The following is a 14264-nucleotide window of genomic DNA, read 5'->3' on the forward strand; positions in this document are numbered from 1 at the left end:
CTAGTGGAGAGATACAATCGGTGAAAATGGTACATGTGAAATTAAACATCATGCAACATATTCAAGGGACAATTTATCTGTGTTCTTGGCACCCATATTTAACAATATCAGGCCACCTACACCAAGAGACCGTGTAAGACTTGTGGGTGTGTAGTTTGTACAAATGCTCATATCATCTAAAAAGCGAACATAAAGAGAGCAAGTCACTGAGATCTTTTACATTCATAAAATGTTAACGTAAGCAGAGATTGAGCGCATCGTTGTTCTTACCACTCACCAATTTCTTAATTTCTTTTTTACATGCTGACAATAAAAAAATCTAATGTCCTTTTATAATGTGTCTCTAGCTCTGGAGTAATGTGAGAAGATGTATATAAATCAAATGTCAGATTTGTCATATTCCGATTGAATTCCAACATTTGCAGGCTCTGTGTAGGCACAATTTAAACAGTCTCTGCAAATGCGTTGGTAAATCGGATGTTTAATATTCCAAGTATTAGTTTGGTTGCGTGCTGCCTGAGCAGTGCACCAGTGACCCCTTTGTTGTGACAGGATCTCTTAACGCTGAGATCTGTCTCTCACGTTAAGACATTCAATCAACACAACTAGCCAAACTTGCACATTGATTTATAACACAGATGTTTTTTTTTTAAGAGGGATGGGGTGGGGTAATTAAAGGCGCAAAATGCAGGACATTGTTCGGTTCATGCGGGACGCAGGGACAAATGTCCCAGACATAGACATTTTGACGCTTTAAAAAAATCCCACCTTCGAGGTAAACAAGAGGACCAACTTGATGCACGTCAATGTCCTTAACCCATTTAGACTTGAGGCCGATTCTAAAAACGCCTTCTCAATCCTGACCTAATCCTGACTTAAAATATGTATTCAAAAATAACAAAAAAATTATGTTGCTATATACTGTACATAGCAACAACTACCCCAAAAGGGGTTCCTGGATTGAAAGGTATAGTTACTTATAGGGATTCCCGGTCTAAATGGGTTAATATTAGTTGTGTGCCAGTGTCGCTTATAAATCTGCTATTTTCGGATATGTGCGACAGTGCTCAACCAAGTAAAAATGAGGCATTAGTGTTTACAGACTACTTCATTCAAGGAATATAACACCTGGACAAAAGGGACACAAGAAACTTAACTGATGTAATTTTTCATCTCTGAACTATCGTTGTGCTGTGGCGTCTTGTCGGCTTGTAGATCAGCTATTTTCGGTGCACGACACCAGCATGCATGCAACTAAGTATAAATCCAGCTAAATCCAGTATAAATCCACTCCCCTGTGTTTTCGAATTCCACTGCATGACGGGTTGCTAGACCATTCAATGCCACTAGTCATTTTGTGTGGCTTCTGCCTGGGAGGACGATGTTTCTGTTCCTGACATGAAGCATGCTGATGATATCATTTCTTCCATAGTGCTGTGGCCACATAAAACACTGAAGCACCACATTCAGCAAACATCTGCCAACAGCCCTCCACACACTGTTGAGGCAGACAGAGGTCACACTCAAAACAGCTCTGCCTCTGCCGCAGATAGCGTAAATAGGTTGCCAGCAATATGTCACTAAACCTGTGTGTGTGCATGTGTGGAATACTATGCATGCACTGCCCTGTGGCACTTTGAGCTGTACATCTCATAAATAAAGCATTATTTTTATACAGCACTGTGTGTGCACCTGCATGCACGAGTGTGAGTGTGAGTGTGTGTGTGTGTGTGTGTGTGTGTGTGTGTGTGTGTGTGTGTGTGTGTGTGTGTGTGTGTGTGTGTGTGTGTGTGTGTGTGTGTGTGTGTGTGTGTGTGTGTGTGTGAGTGAGTGAGTGAGTGAGTGAGTGAGTGAGTGAGTGTGAGTGTGTGTGTGTGTGTGTGTGTGTAAAGAAAGCATATCACTACTGTATGCCCCATCCAGAAACTGGGAATTCACCCTGAAGCAGCACACTTCAGAATATTGTGAAATTATACATAATAAGAGGTATTCTATGAAGAAACTTCAAAAAGCATATACATACAATACAGATGGCCTTCCATTTCTGTAGAAGAGGGATTTACAGATACAGATAGTCATTGTCAGAAAGCTCAAGGGCCACACCACAACAGCTCTGTTTGTATTTGTTATTCACTGCTCAGAAATTAAACCAGGTTTACAGTACATTAATGGTCAGAATTGTGTACATTCAAGGACCCCCTGTGGACTCCTAAATGTACCACAGCTCCTCTTTGGCAACATGGAACCAGTGCTGCTAAAAGCACAGAAACAGATATGAAACCAAAATGCAAAACCCACAGAAACAGATCTGAAAACCATGAAACATGTCTATTATAATATGAGTGAGGCTGTGAATGAGTTCATTGCCCTGTGCACTCTGCTGCGCTGGATGTCTTGACCAGACTCGTTTATACAAACTTCATGGCAGGACCATATTGCACACCGATAATAATTGAATTTCAACTACAAGTAGTACAACAAATAGCTTTGGTGAGCGACGCAGTCGTGCAACAAAGTATAAATTAAGCTCAGGATATTTAACTGGTGTGTATTTTGTAGCTCAGTATATAATTGTGACAGCCTGACCTTTGTTTTGCTCATGCAGTCTTGGGGCAACAGAGCATGTGGCAGGTTTTCACTGGTGTTGAATTCCATCTCCCTAAGCTGCCCTCAACGCATGTCTCAGCAAACGCGCAGTTCTATTGTGAGACATGAGATTCCTCTATGGCACTACTTCGCTTTCCCTTTCAGAGTATGCATTGGCTATTCTCTGGATTATGCCGAATGCTCTGCAAACAATCTTGAGAAACCTGGATGCCATGATCTCAACAAGCTCAAGTCAAACGTCCCACTGATTTGCTCATTCTACTGTGACTCTTTTACAAGGGTATAATTATAATTATATAAATCTATGATGAGCAACTGGCTGCCCACAGGCCACATCCGGACCCTGATACTTATTGATATTTCTCTCCCATTCATTTTGGGAAACTTGTTAACCTCAAATGTATTTGGAAAGTTACATTTCTATTTATTCCATCTCACTAACATACTTTTTAGATGAAAACAGATGCCACCGAAGCTCCAAGAAGCTTGTTATTGTGGCTTGTTGTTATTGCTTTACATTTATTAAAGACCAGCTGAAATAAAGAATATGTTTTTCACACTTTTAGAGCATATCCTAGCATGTCATAATGGAGACGTTAATCGTTAACAATAGATGCAAAATAAATTTAAAATGTTTTGTGTATTTTTATATCAAAAGGTCCCTCAATTACTTCCTCTCAAAGGAAACCATATTTATGCGTGATTACTGATCAGCAGGTCCAGACCAATTTCAACCAATAATATGATCTGGCACCTGTTAGTTTAATGTCCCTCTTCCACACAGAGCTGATTCATTTATGCTAGAGTCACACTAGAGGGCAATTCTACTCAGTTGAATCTAAAGAAAGATGGCAGTCGGACAGTGTGTTACAAACGTATTAGTTTTAAATGTAAACAGTATGCTAACATACTGTATGCATCTGAAAACATTTGGGGTGAGAAATAGGCAATGCAATAACAAACTTGATTCAGCACTGCCTTGTTGCAGTGTAAAACGCACTGTGAGTGAGTCGTGCATTGTTGCATTTAGATCCCACAGCCCGAGGGGATGGGATGGCCGGCTGAATGTGTTGCGCTGACTGATTCAGTCAGTGAATGATCCCCCCCCCCCCCCCACTGCCCGACGTCGCTTGGCTGAGACACACCCTGCCCGTTTCACTAGGAAAGACTTCACAATATGTTCTTTAAACTGAAGATTTCAAATGCCCACAGTTTTGGTTTTCGATGTTTCAGTGTTATTCAAAGAAACAGAAAATACACAAAGAAACATTTTTCACAAATTAAACTGATGTTTGGTATGGTAGAACCTTTGATTGTATAGCTAGCTACCTGCTCCTGATTTAAAAAAATGTTTTGTTCAAGTACATAAGAGTCAAATGTATTTTGCTTTGTCGCTGTAAATCACTGCTATACTGTATTATAGTGTGAGTGTAAGTCACATTGAATGATTACTTACAATTCTAATTGGGTGGCTGGGTGGTTTAAGGAATATCTATTCAAAAACACCACAACATGTTTCTGCCTACACGTCCAGGAATGTGATTTACTTAAAGCACCCAATGACCAATTCTGACTTATAATCACATTATAACAAATAATAACAGTTCTTAGAATGCATTATAAAAACAATATTATAATATAACTATGAGAATTATAATAAACTATGAGAAATATAATAATATACACACACACACACACACAAACTGTCCACCTTACAGCATGGCGGAGATAATAAAATCAGATTACATCAACATAACTCTTCGGTTATTAGAGTAGAACCCCAAACAGATTCACAAGAAACTGGATGAGTAGCACAACTATGCAAAGGGCACCCATACATTTTCTACATTCATCATAATGTTGATTGTTGACTAGAGAAATGGTGCCCTCAGAAGAAGAGTGCATGGCATGGAAAGAGTCTGCGCTAATGAGGCTGAAGCTCAGAGGGACGTATGTAACACGGGTCATGGTCCTCTGAGATGGGACTTGGAATATGGCTCATTCTGTGGTGTATAGATAAGTAAAGCTCTCATGTTCTGTGTGTGTGTGTGTGTGTGTGTGTGTGTGTGTGTGTGTGTGTGTGTGTGTGTGTGTGTGTGTGTGTGTGTGTGTGTGTGTGTGTGTGTGTGTGTGTGTGTGTGTGTGTGTGTGTGTGTGTGTGTGTGTGTGTGTGTGTGTGTATCAGCAGAGCCACAGTGGAAAATGTCCACTTAATTGAATCAATTAGACCATGAAGGACCTGCCAATGCCTCCACAAATATGAAATGATAAAGCAGACTCATAAACAATGACCAAACTCTCTCCATCCATCCCAATGGCGTTGTGTATAATGTAGTAAATAGGAACTGCATTGACTTCCTCTTCCATTCAGTTTTAACACAAAGATAAATGGATTGTTGACAACTTTGATAATTTTATTTATTTAACCTTTATTTCACCAGAGAAATCACATTGAGACTAGTGTCTCTTTTACAAGTGTGCCCTGGCCAAGAGAAGAGGCAAATAAAATGTTACACAGCTCTGCCAGTAACGACAATACAGGACATAACAAAACAAAGACAAACATGACATCCGTAATACCAAAGACCTACTACCAATAGCACCAATACAGACTATTTAAAATACTAATAACAACAATACATCATAAAACTAATAAACTAATATAAGACTAAGATCACAGCAATTGCTAATTGTCAAAGCAGGAGCAATGGTTGGAGAATGTGCCCATGGCAATCCTCTTAAAAGACACTAGAGGGATCAATGAAGCCAATTTTAATCTGGTCTGTAGATCGTTCCATGACCAAGGCCCAAAAAACGCAAGGGTTTTTTTCCCTGCCTCAGATTTAGTAGTGGGTACGACATAGCGCATCCAGGCATTCGATCTGAGGTTAAGCGAATTTTGGACAAGATTAAATTTTGAACAAATGTACGAGGGGGAATTTCCAAGAATGGCTTTATATATAAAAGTGTACCAATGTAGCAACCTGCGAGATGCTAAGGAGGACCACCCTACTAGGGAATACAGAATACAATGATGTGTCCTATAGGTGGAGCTGGTAATGAACCTCAACGCAGCATGATAAAGGGGATCAAGTCTACCCAATATTGAGGGACAGGCGAATCGATACACAATGTCGCCATAGTCGAGTTGCGACATAAACAGGCCAGTGACCAGCCTTTTCCTTGAAGCAAAAGAAAAACAGGACTTCATTCTATAAAATAGATAAGTGACAACAAAAAGTGGTACAAGGTCACAAGTATGGGTGCAACAGTTAATCAAACTATTAACTAATCAATTGAATTAGGGCTGCAACTATCAATTATCTATCTTCTTAGTGATTATTCTATCGATTACTTTTTCGATTAATCTAATAATTGAGAAACACTTTTTCTTTTAATCAACAAATAAACTAGCCACTTAAACGTCATTTTATCCTTTGTACAATGGTGTCATGCCAAAGTTTTAAATAGCTGATCTAGAAGCTCACAACAACGCTTCATGATGCGCCATGTTGTGAGCTTGTAGATTGTCTATATTTTTTTTTAAACATTTTTACTTTAGGGAAGCCTAATTTCGCAACATTTCCTGATTTTAAAAAAAGATATCGAGCTGTGCTGTTTAAGTGTGATACAAGTAAATCAGATACAGTATAGCAATCGGGTCTTCAACAGTGGGTACCAGGGCCATATTTTTGTTTCGTAGGAAAAAACATTGGTATGTCAAACTTTTCATAACTGGTGATTACTTAAGTGACCACTGAACCCCAAATCTTGACCTTCTCCTGGCTTTAGGGTTCGGGTGAATAGTCCAGGGCTGATTGAGAGTGCGTGACAGAGATTACCAGTATACAAGTGCCAGCTTTTTCTCTCACTGACACACTTCCACTACCCCTCCCCAATCGCTCTCTCTTCATCTCACTCTCAGCCAGACACAAGGATAGTGAAACCAACAGTCAGCAAAAGGCTACATTGAGATAGACCACTGACCGAGTCTGTGATAACAAAATGAAAGGACTTTGAGACTAAAACCATAGAAAGTAAAGTATAAAGTAGAGAGAGGGTGTGTGTGTGTGTGCATGCCTGCATGGAAGCCTAAGAGACCCACAGACAGACAGCATTTAACAGTTTTCAAACTGAATGATTTTCCTAAAGATTTCAAGAACACTGGGCGTCAGATGATTTTCTCAAATAAACACAGGAGGTATGCATAAAAAGGACACCAATCTTTTTCAATTGCCACCCACTGCCCCCATATTCTCAATAGTACCATAAATCCTCTTTCCTCTAGGACTAGGTTATGGGGTCACAGTATAGAGCCTCACCCTCATTACTGTATCCACTGCCCATTTAATGGCCGCCCTGCCCCAGATTTAAGATGATTAGAGACATATAACAACAATGACAATAAGATGGCCTTTGTCTCCCTCCCACCCTTCATAAAAAAACTCTCCATGTGTCCCAACTGTCCATCTTCACTTGTTTATTTCCACAGGGAGGGACACAGTCACAGTCACAGATCGAGACAGTCAACTTACACAGGCCCCAAACCCCCCTCTCCAGGGAAGAGCTGTCACGGGGAGAGGTTTTAAGGCCAAAATAGTTTTTCAGCATCACAAAATAAATCACATCCCAAATCAAAAATGTCACCATCCTGAAGAAAATGTGTGAATGCAGCCTTGGGTTTCGATTTGCAAATAACATTACATAAGTAAGATTAAGCCTTGTACCTGCATTACGATGTAATTTATTTTGATCCTGCATGCACCTCAATCAATGCAGGCAACCTACCTAATAGATGTGCGGAGCATGAGACACTGGCAGACAAAATCATGATGGCAAAATCAAGATATTATTCATGTTGTAATTCCATGTGAAAGGTCTGATTACAAAATGAGCCTCCTTTGTTAAACCTAGTGACCAATACATTTTCCAACAGTAATTTCTCGCTACGCAGAAATTCCCAGTACTTCTGTTGCTCCTTTACGCTCAATCAACTAATAGGAAAGGGCCCTGTTGATGAAGATCTCTACAGCAGTGGTTCTCAAAGTGGGCCCGGGACCCCCAGGGGTCCTTAAGGGGGTTCCAGGGCATCCCCAGCTAAAAAATAGCCGATCTACAAACTTGTACATTTGCTATTATTATTAAAAAATCTTGGAAAGATTCAAACAAATTGGAATATTTTTAATCATTGTAACAACAAAAATCTTGTATGGGGGCTCCCTGGCAAAAAATGTTTTCAGATGGGGGCCTGCGGCCAAAACGCCAAATACATATTACTTTGGGGGTCTTGAGACTCCTGAGTCCTGACATGAAAACGTTTGAGAACCACTGCTCTACACTATGTCAGCAAGCAGTAAACAGACTACTGTATTAAGGGACATGTAACGTCCTGGATGTGTGCAGAATATCTATTACTGATAACTCTCCTGTCTGTACTCATCTGCACTAGTCAGCAGCTAATAAATGGCCTATTGATTTACTTCTTTAAAGGCTTGGGACTTTCAATTATATGTGCTGCTGAGCCTTTTTTACTTCTTCTTCTTCTTCTTCTTACTTCTCATCCAATAAAGGCTTAACCTGCCCTGAAGCTAAATGAAATTCAACCGGCTTCATTTGAATGAAGTTTATCCTTATCAACAAAGTAATGTCAAAAGAATGCCCTTTCCCAGACATGCCTTCCACATACTTATCATTGCCAAGCGAACCTTGGCCTATAAAACAAGAGTTACCATGGTGATCAAGTAGAGGGCGTGGAGGTAAAATAGGTGTGTCATGAAACTATAGCCTACCTGAACAACAATACTGGCAATCTGAAATCTCTCCTACATAGTGTTAGATCAGTAACACTGATATTAGACAAAACTTTCACCCCACTAAACATTTACCATACTTTTATAAATAAAATCTATTGGTGGTTGCTGGTTGGCGTTGACCTCTGAAGGGAGAACCCTAAATAATGGCATGACATGCACCCCTTACAATTTGCCAGCCAAGGATAAACCTTGAAAAACTAGACATGCAGTGAGTAGCCCTCCATATATATAAGCCTATGTTTAACGTGCCAACTACTGCAGGTCTACCTATATTGCTATTTGACATAGGCAACACATGGCACACTTGTAGTAAGTAATCCGTACATAAGTTAGGGGGGATACGGATAGTGAGACTACTGTAGACCTGCTGCCTAAACGCAGCTACAGACAGCAAACTGCAAATAGTCGGCCTATAGCTTACAAGAGGTCCCACTCAAACCGGGTAAACGCAAGAGGAGGCTTATCAAAACAATGCCTTTATCTCAAACAAAGTGAACCACAGGCTATTTAATCAAAGTGGTCGCCTCGGTAAACGGAAGACTCGCCCCAAAACACGCTTGCCCCCATTTTCTTCGCGGAAAGCTCGCACCCAGCGCTTCTTGTATTTGTTTTACTGAGGATATGGTTAGAAATAAGTGTAGGGTTAGGCATAGTTTTACTGAGGTTACGTCTAAGAATAAGGTTAGGTTTTGGCACCGTTTTACTGAGGTTACGTTTAAGAATAAGATTAGGTTTGTTTAGGCATAGTTTACTGAGGTTACGTTTAGGAATACCAGGTGGCAACGGTTCCGAGGTCGCCGGATTTGCCCCGGGGCGACTGTGTTTTGGGGCGAGCATTATAATATTCGTTGCCTCAACATGTTGGGCCACATCAGACAGACTGGACAAAGAGCCAGCGCAAAAGAACCTTGAAGTGAGACGCAAGAGAAGCTACCATTTTGATCACAACTTTAGTTATTGTCTATATTATATGTTTAAAAAGCAATATAGCAGCGACAAGCAACAACAACCTTGTGAACGAGGCACATCATAGCCTTTCATCCAACTGCCAACTTGTAGTTAAATCGCGGGTTTACGCTTTGCTTACCTTTAGTGTTCACTCCACTGTGAATACATGGGCAAACCGCGCGGGACGAACCCCCTTTTGTAAATCAATTAAAGTGAACCTGGACAAAAGAAACAACAAATAAACACCAAACCCGATAATTATTCGGGTTCTCGTACAGTTCCCTTTGTTTGAAAAGGCAAAACTATAGCTGTACTACTCGCTCGGTCTATCCTGGCTTGTTTTCCGTCGCAGGGTGACTGAGACTGACTGGCTGCCTCCACCTCCTCAGTCCACTGGTAACCAGAAGACTCGCCCCAAAACACGCTCGTCCCCATTCTTTTCGCCACCAGCGGTTCTTGTATTTGTTTTACGGAGGATACGGTTAGAAATAAGTTTATGGTTAGGCATAGTTTTTGGCTGAGGTAAAATTTAGGAATACGGTTAGGTTTAGGCAGATATAAGGTTAGGTTTTAGCACCATTTTACTGAGGTTTACGCTTAGGAATAAGGTTAGGTCATCATCTTATTACATTATGGGGATCTCATCTTAAACAAGCTCAGTGCTTAATGAGTCACCCAGTTTAGTAGAACTTGTATTGTGAATTTGTACTTAAATGTACTGATGTTCTCATGTCTTACTAAATAAAGTACATCAATCAATCAAAGGTTTAGGCATAGTTTTACTGAGGTTACGTTTAGGAATAAGGTTAGGTTTAGGCATAGTTTACTGAGGTTGCGTTTAGGAATGCCAGGTGCATACCGCTGGATTTGTCCCAGGGCGACTGTGTTTTGGGGCGAGCGTTTTGGTATTCCATCCACTCGCCCGACGAGTGACATCACCACCACCGGAGCGCGTGTAGGACCAGTGTTGCCAGATTGTGTGAAATAAAGAAGCAACCAGGTATATGAAACAAGTCCAAAAGAAGCGAGCCCTTCGCCCTTTAAATATAATACATTGACTATTTGAAAATGCCGATCTACAAGCTCACAACGTGTCGTGAGCTTGTAGATCTGCTAAAAAAAAAAAAGAAAATGTGAAAATATGTGGAATATTTTTAAAAACATTTCAACAACACAAATATTGTATGGGGGGGGTCCCTGCATGGGCATACATTTTCAGATGGGGGCTCGCAGACAAATACATATTAACATATTAAAAAATCCGCAACCCGAAACTACCAATATTTACAAGCGACTTTACAGAAAAACAAGCCCAAAGTCGCTTATAATAAGCAGACCTGGCAACATTGTGAAGTACCCCCGCGTAAAGGGACGCACTGGGTACAAACACACTTGTCCGTTTGCAACCGTACGAACGGCAGGAAGTCCCATCCACTCCCATGTTAAAAAAAAAACGGGGGCGTGTACCCGTTTTTTTTTTTAACATGGGAGTGGATGGGACTTCCGGCCGTTCGTACGGTTGCAAACGGACAAGTGTGTTTGTACCCTCTGGGTACAAACACACTTGTCCGTTTTTGTCCGTTCGCGACGGAACGAACGGCCGGAAGTCCCATCCACTCCCATGTTAAAAAAAAAAACGGGTACACGCCCCCGTTTTTTTTTTAACATGGGAGTGGATGGGACTTCCGGCCGTTCGTTCCGTCGCGAACGGAGATGTCTGCTTGTACCCTCTGAGTCTGTGAGGGGGATTTACTGCCACTTGCCGATGATAATGCGAAAGTGACACATTCAACTCTAGCTCCAATCGGAACCTCACCCTCCGCTCCGAGATGAGGTTCCTCGTTTGTCGTTGCCGTTTGGCTGAACATTTCCCGCACATTTTCCACTTTACATGTTTCTTACCCCTTTCTGCACATCGTATCCAAAAAGTAAAGGTTTTCTGAAATGCTCTCAGATGTTTGACATTTTAACGTAGGCTACAATAAAAATCTAAAAAAAATCTAGAAGTAAAAGTATTGGAAATTGGAAATACTTAAGTAAACTACAAATATCTCACAATTGTAGTAGGGCAGGCAGTACTTGAGTACACATGGCTACCTAGTTACTTTCCATCACTGTCATTAAGAAGGTTTCAAATATTCAGTGTTTGTATAATTGCATCTAATTGCATCTGTGTGTGTGTGTGTGTGTGTGTGTGTGTGGTGTGTGTGTGTGTGTGTGTGTGTGTGTGTGTGTGTGTGTGTGTGTGTGTGTGTGTGTGTGTGTGTGTGTGTGTGTGTGTGTGTGTGTGTGTGTGTGTGTGTGTGTGTGTTCCTATATCCAGGCATAAGGGAATTTGGAAAGTGCATTTTTATTATAGTAGAGCCTGGCCAAAGTGGCCATGGAGCTTAAATGTTAATTGCAGTTAGATCCTAAAGGACTACTTTTTCACCCATCTATCTTGGTCCTCACTAATGGACCAGCTATTGCACCTATTGCTATAAGGAGGCACCATTTCTGTCTACTACTGAGAGGAGGGCTGGGGACAGTTCCAAAACCTGCCTACCTAGTGACATAATCGGTAAGCAGGTTTGGTAATTTTGATTTCAATTTCGATGTTTTCTTATTAGGCCTAATGCAAGAACAATGGCTTCTATTTCAGCATGCTAACTTTCCAGGAAGAGAAAGGCTGTATAGTTTCTATTAGCTTGGAATCCCCATCAACAGTGTAATTGGCAGGCAGGTTTCTGAGACACAGTCAGAGTGAGTAGATAGAAATTGTGTCATCTTATGAGCAGTGACGAGGACCAAGACACTATGGTTGAAAATGGGTGATGCTACTAAGCATTACAGGAAAAATAATAATAATTGAGAAATAAATAAGTCTATCGCAGTAGTCTACACACTACAGCAGGGGTCGGCAACAGGCGGCCCGCGGGCCGAAATTGGCCCCCCAGAAATAATATCTGGCCCGTGAGATAATTTTGAGAAAAAAAAAAATTTGAAAATTTTTTTTTTTTTTAGAAAAATATTTTTTGATTTTGAACCCACTTTTGAAATCATGCACTCATAAACACGATGCATTTTAAAGGATTTATAACATTTTATAGCTAGATTAGAGGAAAATGGAGAAGAAAAAAAAAATCACCAGAAAAATCGCCTGTGCTGATATTTAAACCGGAAAAAATGTTGATTTATATTGGTCAAACAGAACCGAATTAGACCCAAATTAGACCCGAATTAGACTGAGTTAGACCCGAATTAGACCCGAAAAATTTTGCGCCCGTGTTGTGCACGCACATGCACGCGCGCTGCGCGCGCGTGCATGTTCGCGGGGAGGCCCGGCCCGCGATGGAATGTCTGGGAGTGATATTGGCCCTAGGCTTATCTCAGTTGCCTACCCCTGCACTACAGTAAAATGACCAAGCATTATTGCACTAGGCCAACCACTAGACCAGGGGTCGGCAACAGGCGGCCCGCGGGCCGAAATTGGCCCCCCAGAAATAATATCTGGCCCGTGAGATAATTTTGAGAAAAAAAAAATTTTGAAAAAAAAAAACATTTTTTTTTTTAGAAAAATATTTTTTGATTTTGAACCCACTTTTGAAATCATGCACTCATAAACACGATGCATTTTAAAGGATTTATAACATTTTATAGCTAGATTAGAGGAAAATGGAGAAGAAAAAAAAAATCACCAGAAAAATCGCCTGTGCTGATATTTAAACCGGAAAAAATGTTGATTTATATTGGTCAAACAGAACCGAATTAGACCCAAATTAGACCCGAATTAGACTGAGTTAGACCCGAATTAGACCCGAAAAATTTTGCGCCCGTGTTGTGCACGCACATGCACGCGCGCTGCGCGCGCGTGCATGTTCGCGGGGAGGCCCGGCCCGCGATGGAATGTCTGGGAGTGATATTGGCCCTAGGCTTATCTCAGTTGCCTACCCCTGCACTACAGTAAAATGACCAAGCATTATTGCACTAGGCCAACCACTACTAGACACACAACGTACACGCACAAATCCATGACAGACAGACAGACAGACAGGAACCCCCATAATCAATAGATCAATATTAATTGATTTAAAAGTCAACTGAAAATTGTTAACAATTTATTGGATCCTCAGCAAATTTTTATTCGGGAGCTTTTAAAAAAAAATATACACACGCTTGCACACACATGTTTATTAATTAACTTCTTCCAAGCCAGTGATGCCACATTCTGCTTTGTAGCCTACTCCTGTATATAACTACAGTAGTAGGCTAGTACAAATATGTTCATTTTTGTGTTCCTTGTCCCAAGGCGCCCCCATATGTCTTACCTTATTCCTACACTGAAAGGAAGTAATGAATGGCATATATGTATATTATATAGCTGCTGATGTGCATGAGGTTTTGGGCAAAGATACACAACAGCAAGAATAACATTTTTGAAGTTAAATATTTATTCATATATAAAATTGCTAAGCTTTGTAGATTCATACTAAGCAGAAACACAAAGTGAGGTCCTGGGACCCCCGGGGGTCCTTGAAGGGGTTCCATGGGGTCCCCAGTAAAATTAGATTGTGTCAAAATCAGTTTAATCCAGAGGTTTTCAAAGTTTTTCAGCCCAAGGACCCCCTTAGCTGAGAGAGATGAAGCAGGGACCCCCACTTGGATAAAATATTAAACTTTTTCATAGATTTCATAGATAGCTTCATAAACCTGTTACCAGTGTATGTTGGATTCATGTATTTTCAGACATTTAACCACTTTAACTGTCAATACTTAGTAAACTTGACCTTTCACTCTATACTTTTTTTCCCTGCGCCAAACCTCTTTGCCAAAAAATAAGCGTTCATTTTTTTATTTGAATTACTATTATTTTATTTATTTTAGCTACACAAATCTTGTATGGGGTCCCTGGCACAA

At 40.7% G+C, this 14264-nt stretch overlaps 1 protein-coding gene across 1 annotated transcript in view; it reads right to left on the minus strand.

The window, feature by feature from the left end:
- The window catches only part of nck2a (NCK adaptor protein 2a), a 36378-nt gene extending 26634 nt beyond the window's left edge, over window positions 1-9744 (minus strand). The window contains exon 1 of the mRNA XM_084084519.1: window positions 9508-9744. The gene's annotated coding sequence lies outside the window, so the exon portion shown is untranslated. The remainder of the gene's footprint in view (window positions 1-9507) is intronic.
- Between the last annotated feature and the right edge of the window lie 4520 nt (window positions 9745-14264).

The sequence above is a fragment of the Gymnoscopelus microlampas genome, assembly GCF_963454915.1.
Source record: "Gymnoscopelus microlampas genome assembly, chromosome: 17".
In the NCBI taxonomy this organism is placed as follows: domain Eukaryota; kingdom Metazoa; phylum Chordata; class Actinopteri; order Myctophiformes; family Myctophidae; genus Gymnoscopelus; species Gymnoscopelus microlampas.